A 14,747-nucleotide genomic window follows, 5' to 3' on the forward strand; every position below is an offset into this window, starting at 1 on the left:
GTTAAACGTCTGTTTTTTTGGGGGGGGTCCGAACCAACACAAGGATGATACATTGTTTTAATTTTGAGTAGGTCCGGTTTGCGTTCACAAAGGCCGAACTCAAACAGTCAAACAGTTAAACTGTTTAGGCGGGTAGACAGCAAATCTGATATTGAACATAGAGGGATATGTTGCCCAAAAATGACTTCATATCACTCAGCAGAGTAAGATTTACAAGATTTACAACAAGTGCTTTTTACCACTTGAAAAATGAGTAAAGGGGCATTACAATGCAAAAATATAGCCTGACTTTTGCATTGTAATGTCCCTTTGCTCATATTCCGATTTTGTGCAGATGCATTTTTATTTGATTTGCATGTGTTTCAAACCATGGTCTGTTGTGAGGAATCATTACACGTGTAACACTTGACAGCCTCTTCACGGCATGAATTAGCCTATTATTATTATATTTATTATTATTTTGGGACGTTGCAACTTTATGTTTTGGATAAAACAAGTAGCCCTTCCTGACCTACAGTCATATGCTATGTGATAACCTCAATAAGGTGCACCGTACCTCCTTCCTCCTTCCTACCACCTCCTTCCTGAGTCTGTTTCTGCTCAAGGTTTCTGCTTCTTAAAATAAAGTTTTTGCCCTTGCTAAGTGCAGCTCCTAGCAGGACAGCAGACACTCTCTCTATCTCTAAAGGGCAGATAAAGGGCATACGTGGTCAGGTTTAATCTCTTCAACATTTTGCATATTATTCAAATAGATAGAGGTACAGTGCCTTAATAAACAACCACCTGTGTTGCTTATACCAAGTGAGTATGTTCTTGAAAATCAATTCACATATTGGAGCAGGTCATTACTGTAAATGTGTTGTAAAATTTTAGAATATTGTTTTGATACTCAGAACACTCAAATACACCTTAACAAATGAAATGCGTGAAGACGCGACCGAGGAGCGAAAAGCTTGGGAAAGCTTTTGTTTTTAAAAATCAAGGAGAGCTTAATTTGAGATATTTTATATCATTTATTAAACATCATTATTTACTAACAAAGGTATTGCCAAAAAACAAGAAAAATAATGCAGAGAGAAAAAGGTGGGAAAGCCTCGCAATAACAAAAACTTGGGATGAAGATTCAATATAGTTCATTGTTTTGTATGTTGTTTTTTTTTGGGATTGTTGTCGTTTCTTTTATGGTGGCTGTAGAGTGAATGAATTAATCCTTTATTTATTGAGTTATGATATGAATTAATGGTGCGTGTAAAATATGTAGTATGCACTTAATGATTATATGTTTTGATTATTTTATGCTGTTACAGTAATGTAGGTTCCTTTTTTTGTTGTTTTGTTTGTTTTGTTGTTTTTGTATTTTGTCCTCCTTTATGTTTTATGGTGCTGATGGGTTTTTATGTTACTGCCACCTGATTACAGTATTGTGTATTTTTTCTTTTCTTAGAATGGAAAAAAAAAGAAGAGAAAGAAAAAAAGACAAAAAAAAAAAAAATGTCCCCATTAGGGGGGGTGGTGGTGGGATTATAAAAAAAGAAAAAAAAAAAAAGACGCGACCGAGGTGGTTGTGTGACTATGCAGCCATGCTGGTGTGACCACAAAAGAAAAAAAAAAAAAAGAGTTGCTTGGGGTCAGCTGGTTTACGGCCAAACAATTTTGAAAGACTGAATACATAATTTTGACAAGATGAGACTACTTTAACATGTGGCTCACCTAGTAGAGCAGCACTCTTTGTAGTCAAAGACTTTGTTCTAGTCTAGGTTCGAATCCCTCTATCAACATGCAATTTTGGTGATCAATGCATTTTCTTTTCTCATCATCATTATGATCACTGCTATATACTGTATATGTGTGTGTGTTTGTGTTGTGTGGCCTCTCTGTTTGGTTTCTCTGTTTTTGGTGTCAGTCCATCACTGCCTGTTGTGCTGCCCTTTTTTGCTAAAGCTCTGATTGCTAATTGTAAAACTGTGTGACAGGTGTTTACCCATGTGATGAGTCAGTGTGAATAGTAGGGAAACTAACTTTAGAATTTTGAATAACAGTGTGTTACTCGTGAAAACAAGAGATTTTCTTTATGAAAATTGTGCCAAATGCAGAGAATTGTGTGTAGTGTTTTGAAAAAAGTGTGTTATAGAACTGCAAATTGAGTGTAAAGTAGGAATTGTGCTTGTAGTTTAGCAGATTTGGTCAAGGGAGTTGGTGCATGAGTTAGATGTTGAGGCCATTGTGTCTCAAGTACCAAAAATTGTGTGTAAACAATCGAGAAAAACTGTAAATACAAGATGCTATAAATCCTCAGAGATTTTAAAGCAACCAAGTGTGCATGTACAGTAGCAACCAAGTGTGCATGTCTGCATACAGGGTGAACCCTGCTCTCACCCTCTATTATGCTGTGGGACAAAGCCTCATCTCAGATAAGCGGGTTGCTAATGCTTGTTAGGGCCGCGGGCAATCGCACCGGGCACTACTGTTATTGTGTGGATTTTTTCTTCCTTATTATTAGTGTGAATGCTGGAAGCATTCACACTATTGTTATTCGGTTCGGCCATTTTCTGCCTTTCTTCGTCATGTAACTAGTCCTTCATACTTTGTGCTATTTCAACAATTCAAATATCAAAATGTTCAGCCTTTTCGGGACAGGTGTGCTATGTCTTTTCTCTTTTCAACTATTCATACTTTTTGCAATATTCAACTATTTCTGATTTTTTTTTCCCCATAGAGAATGCATTGGAACAGTCTTGAAACTCTTCAAATCTTCTTACTTCTTTCAGCCTTTAAAGCTTTAAAGTTCTCTTTTACTGGGCTGTTTTGGAAAGCTGCACTGAGCTCAAATCTCTCTGCTCTGCTCTGCTCTGTGTGCAGTTGGTCCAGCTGTAGTGGCCAGCTCGTTATCATGTCTATAAATAGAACAGGTGCAGGTGCAGCCTGGCCGCTCGTTAAGATGTTTTTAAACACAGCCCCACACACACACATGATAAACCAGACTGACAGAGGATGTCCACGCACAAACACAGGCATCACACTCACACACAGACACACACAGACACTCACACACAGTCACACATGCACACATACACAAACAAACAATTCCATTCCATTCTTCATTCTTCCATTCTTAGATAATAATTTAAAATATTTTTTAACTGCAGCCAGGGAGCTCTCTGCTCTCATTCAGCCCAATGCATTGGGCTGAATGAGAGCAGGAGAAGGAGCTCAACTTTGTAACTTGCTGTTAAAGGGATAGTTCACCCTAGAATGATATTTCGCTCATTACTGTATCTACTCACCCTCATGTGGACTAAGGGCTGGAAGAAGTTTCAGAGTCCTCCGTCCCTTCTCTGAGTTACAGGGGGTCTCAGCGTAGCAGTGCATGTCCATAACGGTTGTAAAGGGACACCAGAGCTCTTCGTAAAAAAACACACACAAAAAAACATCCAAATACCTCCATGCTGCTCGTATGTAATGTCCGTCTTGTGCTAAAGCCCCAAATTGCGTAATTGTCCCGAAAAAAATTAAATAAGTCTATATTTTAAGCTTGTTTGTAGCGGAAGCTTCTCAAAGCTCCTCTTCCTGGTCCGTCCAAATCTCGCGTGATTCGCAGTAACCGCACTGACGCCGGCGCAAATCACGCGAGATTTGGACGGACCAGGAAGAGGAGCTTTGAGAAGCTTCCGCTACAAACAAGCTTAAAATATAGACTTATTTAATTTTTTTCGGGACAATTACGCAACTTGGGGCTTCAGCACAAGACGGACATTACATACGAGCAGCATGGAGGTATTTGGATGTTTTTTTGTGTGTGTTTTTTTACGAAGAGCTCTGGTGTCCCTTTACAACCGTTATATGGACATGCACTGCTACACTAAGACCCCCTGTAACTCAGAGAAGGGACGGAGGACTCTGAAACTTCTTCCAGCCCTTAGTCCACATGAGGGTGAGTAGATAATGAGCGAAATATCATTCTAGGGTGAACTATCCCTTTAAGTGCTTTTTAATTCATTTTAATTCACCAAAAAATAGTCACAGGTCACAAAAAAGTCCTCTTCTTGCTTGGTGTGGCTAATTTCTGCACTTTCCTTACTTTTTTTTTAAGCATCATTGAAAAATCTCACATTCCTGAAAGTCTCAACCTCTTTTGCACAACTCCACTGTAGTGTAGGGGGTAGGGTGGCCGCTTGTCAACCCCAAGGTCACTGGTTCGAATCCAAGGGAAGAACTCTTGTTATGTTATGTTGAATTCTGCTCTCCTCCACCGCCTTCAATTGGTTACAGGTGTTTGTTATCTCCTTGATTACTCATACCAGTTTGCAGCACATCATCACATTACAATGAATGACAACAGTCTTGAAAGCAGTGTGCTCTCTGTAGCTGAGTGGCAGAGTGAAGGCTTTATGATCATAAGGTCATAGGTTCGATTCCTGCCTTAGTCATTTCACATCATTGCTTGACTTTTGATTCCAATTATTCAGCTGTCATTGGACAGTCTTTGATTCCTCATAGTATAAAGCTCATTGTAACTCAGGTTCTCTGTGGCCGTATGGTTAGTGTGTTAGGTTACCACTCATGGAGTTGTGGGTTTAATTCCTTCCATGGACATGTTTCTTGTATGCCATTCCGCATGTCTTTGTCAATTTATTCTGCTAATTCAGCATGGTTCAGCATTGGGTTTCAGCATTCACACGCATGTTCCGTTAGGAAATGCTGTTTCTAGTTAGTGTGAATGCTGGAAGCATTCACACTATTGTTATTCAAATCTTTATACTTATTATTATTATTCTTACTTCTTTCACCCTTTTTCTGCGTTTAACTCCTTCTTCATACTTTGTGCTATTTCAACAATTCATATATCAAAACGTGCAGCTTTTTCAGGACATTTATGCTATTATTTTTCTCTTTCATACTATTTATACTTTTTAAAATATTTAACTTTTTGTGCAATTTTTTTCTCATAGGAAATACATTGAAACAGTCTTCAAACTCTTCAAATCTTCTGCTTCATTCAGCCTCTAATAGCTTCAGCATACTTTCAGCTACAGACTTCATTCAACTTTTAAACTGTTCACAAACCTTTCAACTATTCAGCTATATCTCAGCTTATTGATATCTTCAACAGTTTCAGATATATGTATAGTTTTAAAATCATTAAAATTTCTGACAAAATTCAGATTTAACATGAAAGTCAATGGGACGGAATGTTCGGACGTTGGCAGTTGGTAGAGTGACAGAGGGTCTAAAAATCCTCTCACATTTTTCTCTCTATCCTGTCAGCACGGCCACAGATTAAACTCTACACACATAATTTCGGCCACGTTTGTAGACAAGCTCATCCTTGATCTCTTCATGTGCTCAAAAAACCAGAGAGACGAACACAATTTAAACTAGGAGCCTCTGAGTGTGGCCATTTCCCTCTCTCCTCTCATTGACTCCCATTCAAAAGTAGGAGCTGATTTTCTAAACGTCCCAAAGTTTCCAACCTGCGACACAATCAACAATTTTTACTCTAGAAACACCAAAGTGACATGGACGCGCTCAGCAAGGTCTTATGGTTCGGAAAATGTAAACCTTTTGCTCGTACTAAGTACAGATTTGTCGTACATTAGATCTGTTTGAGGGTGTCACAGAGCAGTTAAAGCCTATGGTTAAAGCTGCCACCATACCTTAAAGCCACCAGCCAACAGTTACATGGTAACCTCAACATGGCAACCTCACCATGGTAACCTCACCATGGCAACGTCACCATGGCAACGCACACACATTCTCTCTATTTGACTGTCTGTCGGTCACACACACAAATGGACACACACTGACCATACACACATATCCAACACACACACACACACACACACACACACACACACGGACACACACACACACACACGGACACACACTGACCATACACACATATCCAACACACACACACACACGGACACACACTGACCATACACACATATCCAACACACACACACACACACACACACACACACACACGGACACACACTGACCATACACACATATCCAACACACATATAATTTTTATTAGAGTAATTTGAGTGTACTTAAAATGTTAATTTTTCTTTCACCACAATCTTCAACAATTCAAATAATTTCCAACCACCTAGATATTGTTTAATCTATATTAGTAATAGTCCAACAATGTATTCATGCTGTCATGTTTAAATATATTTGAGTAGACTTCAGCTTTTCAATTTCTTTATGCTAATCTTCAACAATTTAAATAATTTCCAATCATTTCATACAAAATAAACCTCCTTCTTACAGGTTCCATTTGTTAATCTATTTTCACTTATTACTTTAGCCATGTTAGCACTTGTTTATCTGTTTTCTGTAGCAGTGCTTTTTGCAGCTGACTGCAGACTCCTCAACTGTTAGACTTAATAATGCAGGATTTTCCAACACATTCCTCTGCCTTTTCAACATTTCTACTGCTTTTAGACTAAACACACATTTATTACACTTAAACCTAAACAATTCAGGATTTTTTCCATCACGTCATGTCAATCAGCTTCCTGCTTACATGTTCCTTCTTTTTAATCTATTCTCACTTGTTGCTTCAGCTATGTTACTGCTGGTTCATCAGTTTTCCTTGCTGTGGCTAGCTGCAGATTTCAACTCTTCAACTGTTAAACATCTTCAACATGCAGGATTTTAACATTTTCTTCTCCTTTTTTTTTTTTTTTTTTTACATTTCTACTGCTTTTTGTCCTTAAAAAGGCATTAATCTTCAAGTTATATGTTTCAGCTTCAACGTTAGACTTTTTCAACAGTTCTTCAGCTAATTCAACTTTGTTTCAATGATTTCTTCAGCTTATTCAGCATTGCTTCAGCAATAGCGTTCAGCTGCTTACAGCATTCACACGCATTTTCTGCAGGAAATGCTATCTTTTTCTAGTTATTCTTACTTCTTTCACCCTTTTTCTGCGTTTAACTCCTTCTTCATACTTTGTGCTATTTCAACAATTCATATATCAAAACGTGCAGCTTTTTCGGGACATTTATGCTATTATTTTTCTCTTTCATACTATTTATACTTTTTAAAATATTTAACTTTTTGTGCAATTTTTTTCCCATAGGAATACATTGAAACAGTCTTCAAACTCTTCAAATCTTCTGCTTCATTCAGCCTCTAATAGCTTCAGCATACTTTCAGCTACAGACTTCATTCAACTTTTAAACTGTTCACAAACCTTTCAACTATTCAGCTATATCTCAGCTTATTGATATCTTCAACAGTTTCAGATATATGTATAGTTTTAAAATCATTAAAATTTCTGACAAAATTCAGATTTAACATGAAAGTCAATGGGACGGAATGTTCGGACGTTGGCAGTTGGTAGAGTGACAGAGGGTCTAAAAATCCTCTCACATTTTTCTCTCTATCCTGCCAGCACGGCCACAGATTACACTCTACACACATAATTTCGGGCATGCTTGTAGACAAGCTCATCCTTGATCTCTTCATGTGCTCAGAAAACCAGAGAGACGAACACAATTTAAACTAAGAGCCTCCGAGTGCAGCCATTTCCCTCTCTCCTCCCATTGACTCCCATTCAAAAGTAGGCACTGATTTTCTAAACGTCCCAAAGTTTCCAACCTGCGACACAATCAACAATTTTTACTCTAGAAACACCAAAGTGACATGGACGTGTTCAGCAAGGTCTTATGGTTCGGAAAATGTAAACCTTTTGCTCGTACTAAGTACAGATTTGTCGTACATTAGATCTGTTTGAGGGTGTCACAGAGCAGTTAAAGCCTATGGTTAAAGCTGCCACCATACCTTAAAGCCACCAGCCAACAGTTACATGGTAACCTCAACATGGCAACCTCACCATGGTAACCTCACCATGGCAACGTCACCATGGCAACGCACACACATTCTCTCTGTCTGACTGTCTGTCGGTCATACACACACACACACACACACACACACACACACACACAAATGGACACACACTAACTACCACACACACACACACACACACACACACATCCAACACACACACACACACACACACACACAAATGGACACACACACACACACACACAAATGGACACACATTCACCATACACACACATCCAACACACACACAAATGGACACACACTCACCATGCATACACATCCAACACACACACACAAATGGACACACACTAACTACTACACACACACACACACACCATACACACACACGCACACACACAAATGGACACACACACACAAATGGACACACACTCACCATACACACACATCCAACACACACACACACACACAAATGGACACACACTAACTACCACACACACACAAACACACACACACACACCCAACAAACATACAACCACTTACCAAACACATACACAATTTACACAATTACACACAAACAGACACACATGCACACACAACAAACACACACACAAATGGACACACACTAACCATACACAAACAGACACACACGTCCAACACACACACATTTCATACAGTTGTCAGGTCAGAACTTTTTGTATATCTTCCTCACTCACACACACACACACACACACACACACACACACACACACACACACACACACTTTTGTATATCTTCCTCACTCTCTCTCTCACACACACACACACACACACACACACACACACACACACTTTTCCTACAGTTGTCTGACTGTTTTGTATGTACCTCTCTATCTTCCTGTTGTAGTTAATGGACTCGTTGCTGCTCATTTTGTTCTTTAGCTATTTAAACTGAAAATACACATTTCCCCATTTTGGTCATGTTGAACACATTGTTTTACACGTATCCTAAACTACTGAGGCTCTTCTCAACCATTTCACACCATTAAACCTGCTGTTTACATGTTCTACTCCTCAGCTCATGCTCGATCTATATTCTTCAACAATGTTCTTCTGCTGTCAGTTTACAATGTATTTCAGTAGGCATTAACTTTTTTCCTAATTCAGGAATTTTTCAAACTCTTCTTTGACAATTCAAGTAATTTCCAGCCATTTCATACAAAGTCTCACATCTTCTACTTTTAAATATATTCTCAGCCATTGCTTCAGCTATGTTAGTGCTGGTTCATCAGTTGTCCTTCCTGTCAGGTTAGCTACAGATTTCAACTATTTAACCATTACATTTAAACATGCAGAATTTCAATGTTTTCTTCTCCCTTTAGCATTTCTACTGCTTTTTACCTTTAAAAAGGCATTCATCTCACACTACAAGTTATATGTTTCAGCTTTTTCCCTCCTAGGGATGAATAAAGTATTCCTCTACTCTCTACTCTACTCTACTCTACTCTACTCTACTCTAGCATTAGTCTTTTCAACATTGCTTTAGCAGTTTCGTCAACTAATTTAGCATTGATTCAACAATTTCTTCAGCTCATTCAGCATTGCTTCAGCAACAGCGTTCAGCTGCTTTCAGCATTCACACGCATTTTCTGCAGGAAATGCTATCTTTTTCTAGTTATTCTTCGTCCTCTTCCGGACTATTTTCGATTCGCTACTAGTCCTGCAACTCGAAGAGTTGCAGGCCAAATTATATATCAAAATGTGCGTCTTGATCGGGATCGGTGTGCTATTACTTTTCTCAACAGTTTACGAATTTTTCGCGACGTAGTCGCGAAAAACTGCGCAAAAATTTTGCATGTAAGTCAATGGGACGGGCGGGAAAAAAAGAGCGAAAAAGACCAATCATTGGAGTTTAACAAACGTCTACTGCTCAGGCATACTTTCACCTAGAGACTCCATTTAAACTTTAAACAGTAGACACAAGTCTTGTGTATTGTCGTATTACTCCACGTTTTGATAGGTCATATAGTTTTTGATCAATCCCTGATCAATGACCATGATCATTTTTGGAGAAATTATGAGTTTATAATGGGTGTGTATTGCATGGAATGTTCGTGTCAGAGTGCGTGACATCATCGGTTAGAGTGGGAGAGAGTGAAGAAACATTCTGTATTTTTTCTGGATAAACTGTCAGCACGGCCACAATTTTCACTCTACACACATAATTTTTTCAGAATTTGTAAGACAAACTTGTTATCTCTCATGTCATGTGCTCAAAATATCAGAGAGACTTACAGAATTGACAGAATCAGCCTCTGAGTGCGGCCACGTCTGTCTCTGCTCCTCATTGAGTCCAATACAAATATTTTCTGAGAGGAGCAGAACGGCCTGATGTTTTAAAACTGCCAGCGTCGCCAAAATATTTACTGTAGAAACACCAAATCGTACCGAAATTTTCAGTAAGTCCTTAGAGCAACGTTGATCTGTGTTTTGTTCTGATAGGAGTTACCGTTTTGTCATGCTAAGCCTAATTGTGAGACCGGTGCAGAGGCAGAAAATGGCTCTTTTTCTCCACGTTTCTGTCTGTCTCAGCCTGCGGGGGCCCCTATCGCCGTGGTAACCTCTTTGATCCTCAGGCCAGAGCTCGTTAACTTCATAAACAATCCACCTGGCGCTCGTTTAAATGTTTATAAACACAGACACAGCTAAATCAGACTGACACAGGATGCAGCTACTAACTAACTATGTGTCAAGTCAGTCACACACACACACACAGACTCTAGAGCCAGCTTCATGTGATTACAGTCACACACACACACACACACACACACACACACACACACACACACACACACACACACACAGTTAACCTAATGTGGTTACAGCTCCTCCATATCAGTGCTTATAGAAAGATGATCATGTGTCTGTCTGATCAGCTCTGTCTTGACCTTAAGATCGTGGGTTTGATTCCCATGTTGACAGAGATGGCACAACCCGCAGTAGCTCCCGTGGCCCATTCAAAATTTCCCGAGAGGAAATTTTCTAGTTCTTTTTGTTTTACTGTATTTTCAGTGACATGTAAAGGACACAACTTTTGGCTTTAGCTGAACGTTGGCTCTTGTTCTTGAAAGAAGATAGAAGACAGAGGAATGCTGCTGCTCTACATACCTTGGGTGTCAAGGAAGGCACCTCTAAATTAAATATTATAAGTCTGTGACTTCTCTGTCTTCTCCTGGTGTTTGGGACTGTGCTCGTGTCTATTCACACATCAGTCCAATTACATGTGTTATTATTGTAGACTATCACATTCAGTAACTATTTTTATTAAATCAACTTTGTAATTATGTTTCCTCACAGATTTGTGGTCGAATTGATCATCCTCTCATTCCCAATTGTATCAATAAATCAGACTTGTTTGTACAGCACTTTTTGTACAAACAAAAAAGAAAGACAATAATTGCAGTTAGTGAGGAAATATATGGTGAATCTTGTTCATTTGCTTTGAAGAAACAGAAGAGCTAGAAACTTGAAAAATCTACAATCTGTACTATATGAAATGGTGAATAAACACAAAAATTATTCAATTACCTCAATTAAAAGTCTGACTAAAATGTTTGCTTTTGAAAAACACATTTCACTGTTCCTCAGGGAGGCTGCAGGTATGGGTCGTTGGTCCGTTGTTGTTTTTTTGTTTTTTTTCAAAAAATGTTTTTTTTCTGTGAGAGACTGGCGGGCCGCCACAGACTCGTTAATTGATGGGAAACACTGCATTATCCCTCCCAGTCGGCGCAAATGTCGGCGCCTTTGCACAACCATCTCGATATGTTTTTATTTATATTTACGCCGTAGAAAAGCTGTTCAACTACTCCTGTGATCGAGAGACTCTCCTCTTTCAAATACGCACGCCCTTGTTAATCAAACAACAACCGTGAAGCGCTTTGAAACTGCAGAATCGTTAGGAGAGAGAGAGAGAAGCAGTGAGGAGGATGACGGTGCTTCAAAGGCTGAAAGTTCTGACTGATTTGATGAGGAAGATTATGAAAAAAAGACAAGAGAGTTGAGACTTCAGCCTGCTCAGACAGCAGGGCCACAGCTCCAGCTCTGTATACAGACCTGCTGAGCTCTCAAACAGCACCACAGTGACAACACATGTAGGGTACATTATGGTTAAATATTGTAATAGAATGACAGACAACATTTATGCTCAAAAGGTGATTTCACAAAATGTAATTTTAATTTGTTTTCTACACTTATCTATCAGCCTTTATTAATACAGTACACTGGTTGTGTGAAGCTAAGACTTTTGTATACCCATTTCAAGCAGCACAACAGGTTATTCTCATGACTATAGAGAGACTCATTTTTTTCATGTCTTCACCCAGGATTTACTCAATGAAATTTTACTGATTGTTGTGCAAGTTGTGTATCTCTGGATGTGACATACACACTACATTATCATTATAATCATTGATCATTGTTGGGGGGGGGGGCTGGGAGTAATCTCGCCAAAATCGCTAGAGCCAGGCCTGTGCGGGCCATATCCAGCCCATTGATTATTGGTACAAAATTATCCAAATTATAGCAAAGACTGCAAACTTTGATGATCTGATACAAAAAAGGGTGAGCAACAACATTGCTGCCATTGAAATTGAACTGAATCTATGTTTTCTTTTACTTTTAGATAATGTCTTTTACATGCAATTTATATTAGTTCACACAAACACCTTCCATCCATGTGATACCAAGTCAAGTCAAGTATAGTTTATTTTGTCCCAACTTAGGCAATTTGGTTGCAGTCTAGGTATGTAAAAGACATCAAAACAATAAATTCCAACACACATACATACAACAGATCACGGCCTCAATATATATATAAACAAAAAACAATAATGCAACTCCGGCATGGCCCTTGAGGCAAAACATTTGTCCACCTCTGATCTAGATGGTCCAAAGGAGAAAAAGATGGTTTGACCAGTAGACCAGGACCACGAAGAGCTTTATAAACCATACTAACATCAGATCTGAGGCAGATAAGCAGAGACTTTTAAAACTGGTATAATGTAAGTAAGTGTTAGTCCTGGTTCCTATTTCTGGTTTATTTAAATTTACAGTCTCCACATGTTTTTTTAGACAGTGTGATGAAATGACACTCACCTGAAACCTGACAGAAATCCATGGTTCACTTCAGTCTTTGCAACTCTCCCAGCTGAAACGTCCCAGACAACTGAGTTTGCTGACTTCTCTGTGTGGACAAATGGAGCAGTCTGGCAGGTCCTGAGAGATCTCTGGTTGTTCATACACCTGACACACACTGACAGCGTGGAGTCGACTGCTGCTTTTAAACAGCACCTGGTAAAAGGAGGCGTGGTCTGCAGCCAGCTGCTGCTTGGCTGTCTCTGAGAGCAAAGACACCTGCATGATGCTTCAGTTATGTAACAGGGTGTCATGTTAAGATGAGAGGAGTTTTGTTCCAACAAGATCACAGAGGTAAAGGGTAGATTCTCTTTATTCAAATTCCATCCCACTCTACAGGCATCATGCATCAAGTTTTGGTTTTATGTGATCAGGCTGTGTGGTGATACTTCTATCTGCACCCAAACAATGGAGTTACATCAAAGTAATTTGAATGATATTGTTTTGTTGTTTTTCTGTCATCTTTTGAACATGACAAACCCATATTTATATTTATTATGAATGTATGTGTTTAGGCCTACAGTACTTCCTGGTGTGATAAAGGGACTTTGAAAAACATCTGGGTAACACACTATGCATTTGTGACTGTTTTATGAGGCCCTCGTGAACTATTCTTCTTTTATTTCCAGGTGAAATTAGGGGACTTTTATTTTGAAAAAAATCCCAGTTTTTTATTCCATAGCAGTGTACCCCGATGTATGAATGCTTTATGAAGCTGTTGTGAATGTATTATGAACACCTTATGAAAGGTCTTATGAAAGTACTATGCACCCACCTGTCAAGTAAAGTGTTACCCAAAAACCTTTTAGCTGTTACTCACAAAGCAACATAACAATGTTTCAGACAAATATATGGGCAGAAATATGTGCCACCAGAAACTGAATTTGAATCATTCATATTTGAATTTTAATTGCTGAACTTGAATAATTGAATTGAAAATATGAATTTGAATCACATAATTTGAAATTGTATTGTTTAATTTGAATCATTGCATTGAAAAACTGTATCTGAATAGTATAATTTGAAATTGAAAGCCAATGAAATTTGATCATCACTGAAAATCCAACTCTCTCACAATTCAAATTCAGTTTTCAAAATTCAGATTCAAAATTTCAAAATTCAAATTCAAATTCAGTTTTCAAAATTCTGTTTTACTGTGACAGACATCCGGGTACTTGAAGGATGAAGGAAGAGCAATCTGAGTCATGGATCTATCTGAGCTCGTGTAGCTGTGCTTAACTGGTTCAACTCTGGTGCCTCCACAGAAAGCAGAGTCACGCTCCTCATACAGGAGCTGCTCCTGTCTTTGCTGCTGCGACAATTCTCAGTCTAAACTCGGCTGAAAAAAGAAAAAAGGAAGCCGTCTTCGCCGTGACCGGCAACTGCGTTGTGACGGCGACATGTTTCGACAGCTGCTAATTAGCCTGGCTAACAGCGGCTAACGCTGCCTGTAGCCGAGCGGCTACGTAAGGGATAATGCCCGACGAGGTGTCCATTATCAGAAATTAATGGACGACGCGGAGGCGTGAACCGTCCGACATAGCATACAATAGCTTGATTGGTGATTCTAAAATACATGTAGGTGAATTAGAGTGTTTGTGTCTATGCATGGGTTACACCCCGCCTTTCCGAAGCCCCGCCTTTCCGACAATAGACTTCCATTCATCGTAATAGCGGGGTTTTCTATTTTTTCTAAAGACCCCGCTACTCCGAAAAGGTTATTGGGGGAAACCCCCAGTGCGCAGTGATTCTTTTTTCCTTT

Source organism: Trachurus japonicus, chromosome 17 (assembly GCF_045865225.1).
Source record: "Trachurus japonicus isolate A0001 chromosome 17, Traja_1.0".
Lineage (NCBI taxonomy): Eukaryota > Metazoa > Chordata > Actinopteri > Carangiformes > Carangidae > Trachurus > Trachurus japonicus.